Genomic DNA, 9,394 nt, shown 5'->3' with positions numbered 1-9,394 from the left:
AGCCTTGCTGTGTGAATCAACATCATCTATGAGCACTTTCTGGGTGTCAAGGATTTTTTTCTGGTTGGCCAGAATCTCCTTGAGGGCATCCTCGATAAACTACGAGACCTGTGGAGGCGGAGGTGCCGATTGAGCTTCCACTGTAGTAGTGAGGATAGACAACTTGGATGAAACTGCCTGCATCCAGTTGTTGATGCTGAAGAAAGCCTGGCTAAGTCGGTGTACAGTCACTGGGTAGGCTCGGGAAGAGGGTATCTCGGGATCTGCTGAAGTGGATGAAACAAGAGGAATGTCTGCGGAGGTGGAAGTAGGCTGAGTAGGAGCCACTACAACAACTGGCTCTTCAGACTGGTCAGTTGGAGCAGTAGTTGTTCCCTTGAAGTTCTTGCTCTTTAGATTGTCATGACCCTGTTGTACCATGAAAACGGGGCCTTTGCTTTCACTTTGATATCAAACGCCTCTTTTCAACTTTGAGGTCCCTGAAGTACATGGTCAAGAAGCTGGGGAAGGGGTAGTTTCTGTCACCCTCACTAACTACCTGCATAATTACCCCAGACATTACCTTTCCGACATTAATCGGGTACCCCGCCATGATCGATGCCACTAAAACTACCCGATAAAGAGGGAGGGAGTTGTCATGAGTGGTGGGGTCCAATCTGCTGCACACAAATGTTTCCCACCCCTTGGCTTCGAAATTCAGACTTCTTCTCAAAATTTTCACTCCCGCATTTAGCCAATCGGGGGTGGTACCTGGGATTGCCAGATACTGTGCCAACTAGGGACGGACCTCCTCACCAGTTCCATCTTTGCCATATATAGTGCCTCATCCTCCTCATCAAAGCTGAGTTAATCATTTATTGTTTTCCCGTCAAAAAGCACCTTCAGATTTCGCACATTGGTCACTTTTGTGCCCTTTTTGATGTGGACAACATTGGTATAGAATTGCTTGACCAGGTGCTCGTTTGCATCCTCACAGTTGTTTAAGAAATACTCCCAGCCCACTCCCTTTCTAGATTTCCTTCTCACATTAAGGTTGTGAGGTAATAAATCTCTATCAACGAAACTCCTCTTCGGGATCAACTTCCTCACCGGCCACCATTCCCTAAATTTGTGATAAGCTACCTCGCTTACAAACCGGTCTTGCCACACCTCCGGGTTTCTAGTTCGTTCTACCCCGCCAACCTAAGGCTCACCCCCTTCTCTTACTACCTCTTCTTCTCCTACTGCACCCTCTCCGAATAATGAAGCTATGGGTGAGGTGGAGTATTCATCCCCACTGCCTTTAGTTGAGCCCTCAGACGACCCAGAAGATACATTTACTGACGCTTGGGCAGCGGGGGAAGGTGGAGGAGTGTCTCTTAGCCTGTTCCTCTCCGGCCAGTCAGGGATGTATTCTGGCACAGAATTTGAAGATTTCTCTCGGGAGGGATCGTACTCACTCCCAGACATGTCAATGGCCCTATCAGCAACTTTAATCACCTTCCTCATATTTTTAATGTTTTGCCGGGCTTGAGGAGTCAATCTTATCATTTTCTGTTTCCCTCCCCGGGAGGATTCTCCTCTGCCTGGTTGTTTAGAGCCCTTGCCTCTTTGTTTCACCATTGTCTGCAAACAACATCCATTAGGCTTGTTAGTATCAGTACAAGAAAGTAAGATCAGAGTTGCAGAAAAGGTTGCAGATAGTTGTAGAAATCACACAGTGTGGACTGCACAAAATGGAGTACGGCCGCACAGAGGCCAATGCGGACCGCAAAAAATGGCAATGCGGTTCGCATAGAGGTAGGGTTCAGACTACCCACTCTCTGTATCCAGGCAATAAGGACCACACATAATGTAGTGCGGCTGCACAAGGACCAATACGGACTGCACAAAATGCCATTGCGGACCGCACTAAAGTATTACGGACCGCACAGAATCGACCGCGGTTCGCACAGAGTGCCCAGAAGCAACACTAACTTAGGGTTAAATATATTTTGATTTTAAGTCCAATTTTACACCTAAGAAAAGTTCCTATGTGTTTGCGCAGTGTTTCTAACTACCTAATCCTACTTTAATCAAGAAATTAACTAACTAATTTTACCAAATCAAAAAAGTACGGGCAGAACAGAAGGGAAGCAAGAAAAACAAAAATTAAAAGAAATTAACAAAATTAAACAATTAAAAAGAAGTTAATGGTACCAGATGTGAGATGAACTGAAGGTAAACGAGTCCAAGCAGTGAATTACGAGCAAAAGGAAAGATGAACAGTGCTTTTATGAGTTCTGAGAGCAAAGAGTCAAAAAGTGTAAAAGGAGGACCTCAGGCCCTATTTATAGAAAAGGACCTGGGGCCTAGTTTACCAACCCAATGTGGAACAAAATGGACTGCGGTCCGCACCACATAACATTTTCCAAGATTGAGAAGGCAACCTACTGCGGTCCACACAAAATGCTGTGCGGCCGTAGTGGTCCACCGCGGACCGCACAAAATGTAATGCGGCCGCGGTGCAAACTTAAGAGAGCTGGACTTTTCGTCCTTTATCAGTGCGGTCCGCACTAAATGTAGTGCGTCTGCATTGAAAACTTCAGAGACCTGAACACTTTTTCCACTATGTCCTGCACTACAAACACAATCCTGTAGCATCTCACAACCAGTTAGTCCAAAAATAAATTCTATACTACAATGAAAATCAAATAAAAACAAGAAGAAAAACACATGGGTTGCCTCCCAAGAAGCACCTGATTTAACGTCACGACATGATGCATGTTACCATCAAATCATTTGAGATAAAGAAGTGACACCACGTGGCTGTCATCAATTTTTCCCAAGTAGTGCTTGACCCTATGCCCATTCACTCTGAAAACTTCCCCATTTTTGTTCTTTAAATTAAGTGCACCAAACGGGGTCACACACACCACTTCAAAAGGTCCACTCCATTTAGACTTAAGTTTTCCGGAAACAGACGTAACCGAGAGTTGAACAAGAGAACCAAATCACATACTTTAAACTCCTTGCTACGAGCATATTTATCATGAAGGTACTTCGTCTTGTTTTTATACAAGGACGAACTGGAGTAGGCATGGAATCTGAATTCATCAAGTTCATTGAGCCGCTCCACACGAAGATTGGTTGCAACATCCCATTCAAGATTTAGCTTCCTCAAAGCCCACATGGCCTTGTGCTCTAACTCGACCGGTAGATGGCAAGCTTTCCCAAACACCAACCGATACGGAGACATACCAATCGGAGTCTTGTAAGTAGTCCTATAAGCCTATAGAGCGCCATCCAACTTCTTTGACCAGTCGGTCCTATTTGCATTGACCGTCTTTGACAGAATCCTTTTGATTTCCCTGTTGGAGACTTCAACTTGAACACTTGCTTGAGGATGATAGGGAGTAGAAACTTTGTGATTGACACCATACTTTGCAAGCAAAATGTCAAAAGCTCTATTGCAAAAATGAGGCCCCCATCACTTATGATTGCACGAGGATTACCAAACCTTGTAAAAATGCTCTTCTTGAGAAATGCAACAACACTCCGGGCCTCATTGTTGGGCAAAGCCACGACTTCAACCCACTTTGAAACATAGTCCACCGCCACAAGAATGTATATGTTCCCACACGAGCTAACAAACGGGCCTATAAAATCAATGTCCCACACAAAAAATATTAACCTCAAGAATGGTATTGAGAGGAATCTCATCTTTCTTCAAAATTCCACCCGCTCTTTGACATTCATCACACCTCTTCACAAGTTCACTTGCATTTTTGTACAAATTTGGCCAATAAAACCCATAACTAAGAACTTTGGAAGTTGTCCTCGCCCCGCCATGATGGCCACCAAAGGGAGAGGAATGACAAGCCTCCAAGATACTCAATTTCTCTTCCTACGGGACACACCTTCGAATCACACCATCCGTGCAAATCTTGAACAAGTACGGTTTATCCCAATAGAAATCCAAACTATCCCGCTTGAGCTTCTTCCTTTGGTTAGAAGAGAGCTCACACGGGATTATACTAGTCACAAGAAAATTAGCAACATCGGCAAACCATGGCATATCATTCATCGACACCGAAAGGAGTTGTTCGTCGGGAAATGAATCATTAATCTTTAGGCCGTCACGAGGCCTCCCCTCATCCTCTTCCTCCAAGCGGGACAAATGGTTATCGGGTTCTCAATACCCTTCCGGTCCACAATCTCCAAATCAAACTCTTGAAGTAACAAGATCTATCGCATCAGTCTAGCTTTGAAATCCTTCTTCGTCATCAAGTACCGGAGTGCAGCATGGTCGGTATGAATAATAACCTTAGCACCCCTAAGATACGGCCAGAATTTTTCCATATGAACACAATACCCAAAAGTTCTTTCTCGGTCACCGTGTAGTTCACTTGAGCATCACTCATTGTCTTGCTCACATAATACATCGGATGAAACATTTTATGCACTCTTTGACCCAAAATCGCCCCAACCGCAACATCGCTCGCATCACACATGAGCTCAAAGGGCAAGCTCCAATTAGGTGCGGTAATGATAGGAGTGGTGGTCAACTTATGCTTGAGAAGTTCAAAGGCTTGCATACATTTTTCATCAAACACGACCTTAGCATCTTTTTCCAACAACTTGCACAAGGGATTCACCACCTTCGAAAAGTCTTTGATAAATCTCCGGTAGAGCTGATACCTTAGAAAGTCTGTTGGATCATTGCTTCGGTCATATCATTGTTAGGGCATTCCTTCACCATTGTTCTATAACGCTCCCAAAGCTCATGAAAAGGTTCCGTGGGCTGTTGCTTGAACGCCAAGATCTCATCTCTCAATGTAGCCATATACCCCGGTGAGAAAAAATTTACAATGACCTTTTCCGCCAACTCATCCCAAGTAGTGATGGAATGGTTGGGAAGTCGCTCAATCCAATCAAGTGCTTTCCCTCTAACTGAAAATGGGAAGAGTCTCAACCGGAGAAATTTGTACAAAATAGTCCCAAAAGGCTCACAAGTTGTGCTTGATTGCAGGTTTGATCAACAAAGTGACAAGATGTCAAAGATCAACTCAAAAAGGAGTGAAACTTGCACAAGTACCAAGACAAGACCGTGGGGTGAATCCCTTGTGCAAGTTGTTCGAAAAAGATGCTAAGTTTACGTTTGATGAAAAATGTATGCAAGCCTTTGAACTTCTCAAGCATAAGTTGACCACCACTCCTATCATTACCGCACCTAATTAGAGCTTGAACTTTGATCTCATGTGTGATGCGAGCGATGTTGCGGTTGGGGTGGTTTTGGGTCAAAGACTGAACAAAATATTTCATCTGGTGTACTATGCGAGCAAGACAATGAATAATGCTCAAGTGAACTACACGGTGACCGAGAAAGAACTTTTGGCTATTGTGTTCGCAATGGAAAAATTCCGGCCCTATCTTAAGGGTTCTAAGGTTATTATTCATACCGACCATGCCACACTCTGGTACTTGATGACAAAGAGGATTCCAAAGCTAGACTGATGCGATGGGTCTTGTTACTTCAAGAGTTTGGTTTTGAGATTGTGAACCGGAAGGGTAGTGAGAACCAAGTGGCGGACCACTTGTCCCGCTTGGAGGAGGAGGGGAGGCCTCGTGATGGCCTAGAGATCAATGATTCATTTCCCGACGAACAACTTATTTCGTGTCGATGAATGACATGACATGGTTTGCCGATGTTGCTAATTTCCTTGTGACTAGTATAATCCTGTGTGAGCTCTCTTCTAACAAAAGGAAGAAGCTCAAGCGGGATAGTTTGGATTTCTATTGGGACGAGATGTACTTGTTCAAGATTTGCACAGATGGTATAATCCGAAGGCATATCCTGGAGGAAGAGCAATTGAGTATCTTGGAGGCTTGTCATTCCTCTCCCTATGGTGGCCATCATGGCGGGGCAAGGACGACTTCTAAAGTTCTTAGTTATGGGTTTTATTGGCCAACTTTGTACAAAGATGCAAGTGAACTTGTGAAGAGGTGTGATGAATGTCAAAGAGCGGGTGGAATTTCGAAGAAAGATGAGATGCCTCTCAATACCATTCTTGAGGTTGATATTTTTGATGTGTGGGGCATTGATTTTATGGGCCCATTTGTTAGCTCATGTAGGAACATATACATTCTTGTGGCGGTGGACTATATTTCAAAGTGGGTTGAAGCCGTGGCTTTGCCCAACAATGAGGCCCGGAGTGTTGTTGCATTTCTCAAGAAGAGCATTTTTACAAAGTTTGGTACTTCTCGTGCAATCATAAGTGATGTGGGGCTCATTTTTGCAATAGAGCTTTTGACATTTTGCTTGCAAAGTATGGTGTCAATCACAAAGTTTCTACTCCCTATCATCCTCAAGCAAGTGGTCAAGTTGAAGTCTCCAACAGGGAAATCAAAAGCATATTGTCAAAGCCGGTCAATGCAAATAGGACCGATTGGTCAAAGAGGTTGAATGACGCTCTATGGGCTTATAGGACTGCTTACAAGACTCTGATTGGTATGTCTCCGTATCAGTTGGCGTTTGGAAAAGCTTGCTATCTACCGGTCGAGTTAGAGCACAAGGCCATATAGGATTTGAGGAAGTTAAATCTTGAATGGGATGTTGCAGCCAATCTTCGAGTGGAACGGCTCAATAAACTTGATGAATTCAGATTTCATGCCTACTCCAGTTCGTCCTTGTACAAGGACAAGATGAAGTACCTTCATGATAAATATGCTCGTAGCAAGGAGTTCAAAGTAGGTGATTTGGTTCTCTTGTTCAACTCTCGGTTACGTCTGTTTCCGGAAAAGCTTAAGTCTAAATGGAGTGGACCTTTTGAAGTGGTGTGTGTGACCCCGTTTGGTGCACTTGATTTAAAGAACAAAAATGGGGAAGTTTTTAGAGTGAATGGGCATAGGGTCAAGCATTACTTGGGAAAAATTAATGACATCCACGTGGTGGCACTTCTTCATCTCAAATGATTTGATAGTAACATGTATCGTGCCGCGACGTTAAATCAGGTTCTTCTTGGGAGGCAGCCCATGTGTTTTTCTTCTTGTTTTTATTTGATTTTCATTGTAGTATAGAATTTATTTTTGGACTAACTAGTTGAGAGATGCTACAGGATTGTGTTGATGCAGTGTAGGACATAGTGGAAAAAGTGTTCAGGTCTCTGAAATTTTTAATGCGGACGCACTACATTTAGTGCGGACCGCACTGATAAAGGACAAAAAGTCCAACTCTCTTAAGTTTGCCACCGCGGCCGCATTACATTTTGTGCGGTCCGCGGTGGACCATTGCGGCCGCACGAAGCATTTTGTGCGGATCGCAGTAGGTTGCCTTCTCAAACTTGGAAAATGTTATGTGGTGCGAACCGCAGTCCATTTTGTGCGGTCCAAATTGGGTTGGTAAGCTAGGCCCCAGGTCCTTTTCTATAAATAGGGCCTGAGGTCCTCCTTTTACACTTTTCGACTCTTTGCTCTCAGAACTCATAAAAGCATTATTCATATTTACTTTTGCTCGTAGTTCACTGCTTGGACTCGTTTACCTTCAGTTCATCTCACATCTGGTACCATTAACTTCTTTTTAATTGTTTAATTTTGTTAATTTCTTTTTTTTTTTGTTTTTCTTGCTTCCCTTCTGTTCTGCCCGTACTTCTTTGATTTGGTAAAATTAGGTTAGTTAATTTCTTGATTAAAGTAGGATTAGGTAGTTAGAAATACTCGACAAACACATAGGAACCTTTCTTAGGTGTAAAATTGGACTTATAATCAAAATACATTGAACCCTTAGTTAGTGTTGCTTCTGGGTACTCTGTGCGGACCGCGGTCGATTCTGTGTGGTCCGCGATGCTTTAGTGCGGTCCACAATGGCATTTTGTGCGGACCTCATTGATGATTGTTTGTAATCTGATCTTCAGGGACGACGACCGCACTATATTTTGTGCGGTACGCATTGGTTCTTGTGCGGCCGCACTACATTATGTGCGGTCCGCATTGCCTGGATACAGAGAGTAGGTAGTCTGAACCCTACCTCTATGCGAACCGCATTGCCATTTTGTGCGGTTCGCATTGGCCTCTGTGCGGCCGTACTCCATTTTGTGTAGTCTGCACTGTGTGCTATCTGCAACCTTTTCTGCAACTCTGATCTTACTTTCTTGTACTGATACTAACAAGCCTAATGGATGTTGTTTGCAGACAATGGTGAAACAAAGAGGCAAGGGCTCTAAACAACTAGGCAGAGGAGAATCCTCCCGGGGAGGGAAACAAAAAATGATAAGGCTGACTCCTCAAGCCCGGCAAAACATTAAAAATATGAGGAAGATAATTAAAGCTGCTAATAGGGCCATTGACATGTCTGGGAGTGAGTACGAGCCCTCCCGGGAGATATCTTCAGACTCTATGCTAGAATACATCCCTGACTGGCCGGAGAGGAACAGGCTAAGAGACACTCCTCCACCTTTCCCCGCTGCCCAAGCGTCAGTAAATGTATCTTCTGGGTCGTCTGAGGGCTCAGCTGAAGGCAGTAGGGATGAATACTCCACCTCTCCCACAGCTTCATTATCCGCAGAGGGTGCAGTAGGAGAAGAATAGGTAGTAAGAGAAGGGGGTGAGCCTTAGGTTGGCGGGGTAGAACAAACTAGAAACCCGAAGGTGTGGCAAGACCGGTTTGTGAGTGAGGTAGCTTATCACAAATTTTGGGAATGGTGGCCAGTGAGGAAGTTGATCCCGGAGAGGAGTTTTGTTGATAGAGATTTATTACCTCACAACCCTAATGTGAGAAGGCAATTTAGAAAAAGAGTGGGATGGGAGTATTTCTTAAACAACTGTGAGGATGTAAATGAGCACCTGGTCAAGGAATTCTATACCAATGTTGCCCATATCAAAAAGGGCACAAAAGTGACCAAGGTGCGAAATCTGAAGGTGCTTTTTGACGGGAAAACAATAAATGATTACCTCGGCTTTGATAAGGAGGATGAGGCATTGTATATGGCAAAGATGGAATTGGGCGAGGAGGTCCGTCCCTGGTTGACACAGTATCTGGAAATCCCAAGTACCACCCCCGATTGGCTAAATGCGGGAGTGAAATTTTTGAGAAGAAGTCTGAATTTCGAAGCCGAGGGGTGGGAAACATTTGTGTGCAACAGATTGGACCCCACAACTCATGACAACTCCCTCCCTCTTTATCGAGTAGTTTTAGTGGCATCGATCATGGCGGGGTACCCGATTAATGTCGGAAAGGTAATGTCTCGAGTAATTATGCAGGTAGTCAGTGAGGGTGACATAAACTACCCCTTCCCCAGCTTCTTGACCGTGTACTTCAGGGACCTCAAAGTTGAAAAGAGGCCGTTTAATATCAAAGTGAAAGCAAAGGCCCCGTTTTCATGGTCCAGTATGCAGGGTTATGACAACCTAAAGAGCAAGAATTTCAAGGGAACAGCTA

The sequence above is a fragment of the Nicotiana tabacum genome, chromosome 1 (genome assembly GCF_000715075.1).
Source record: "Nicotiana tabacum cultivar K326 chromosome 1, ASM71507v2, whole genome shotgun sequence".
NCBI classification, from domain to species: domain Eukaryota; kingdom Viridiplantae; phylum Streptophyta; class Magnoliopsida; order Solanales; family Solanaceae; genus Nicotiana; species Nicotiana tabacum.
The sequence above is the reverse complement of the archived record's forward strand: the minus strand, read 5'-3'. Positions refer to the sequence as shown.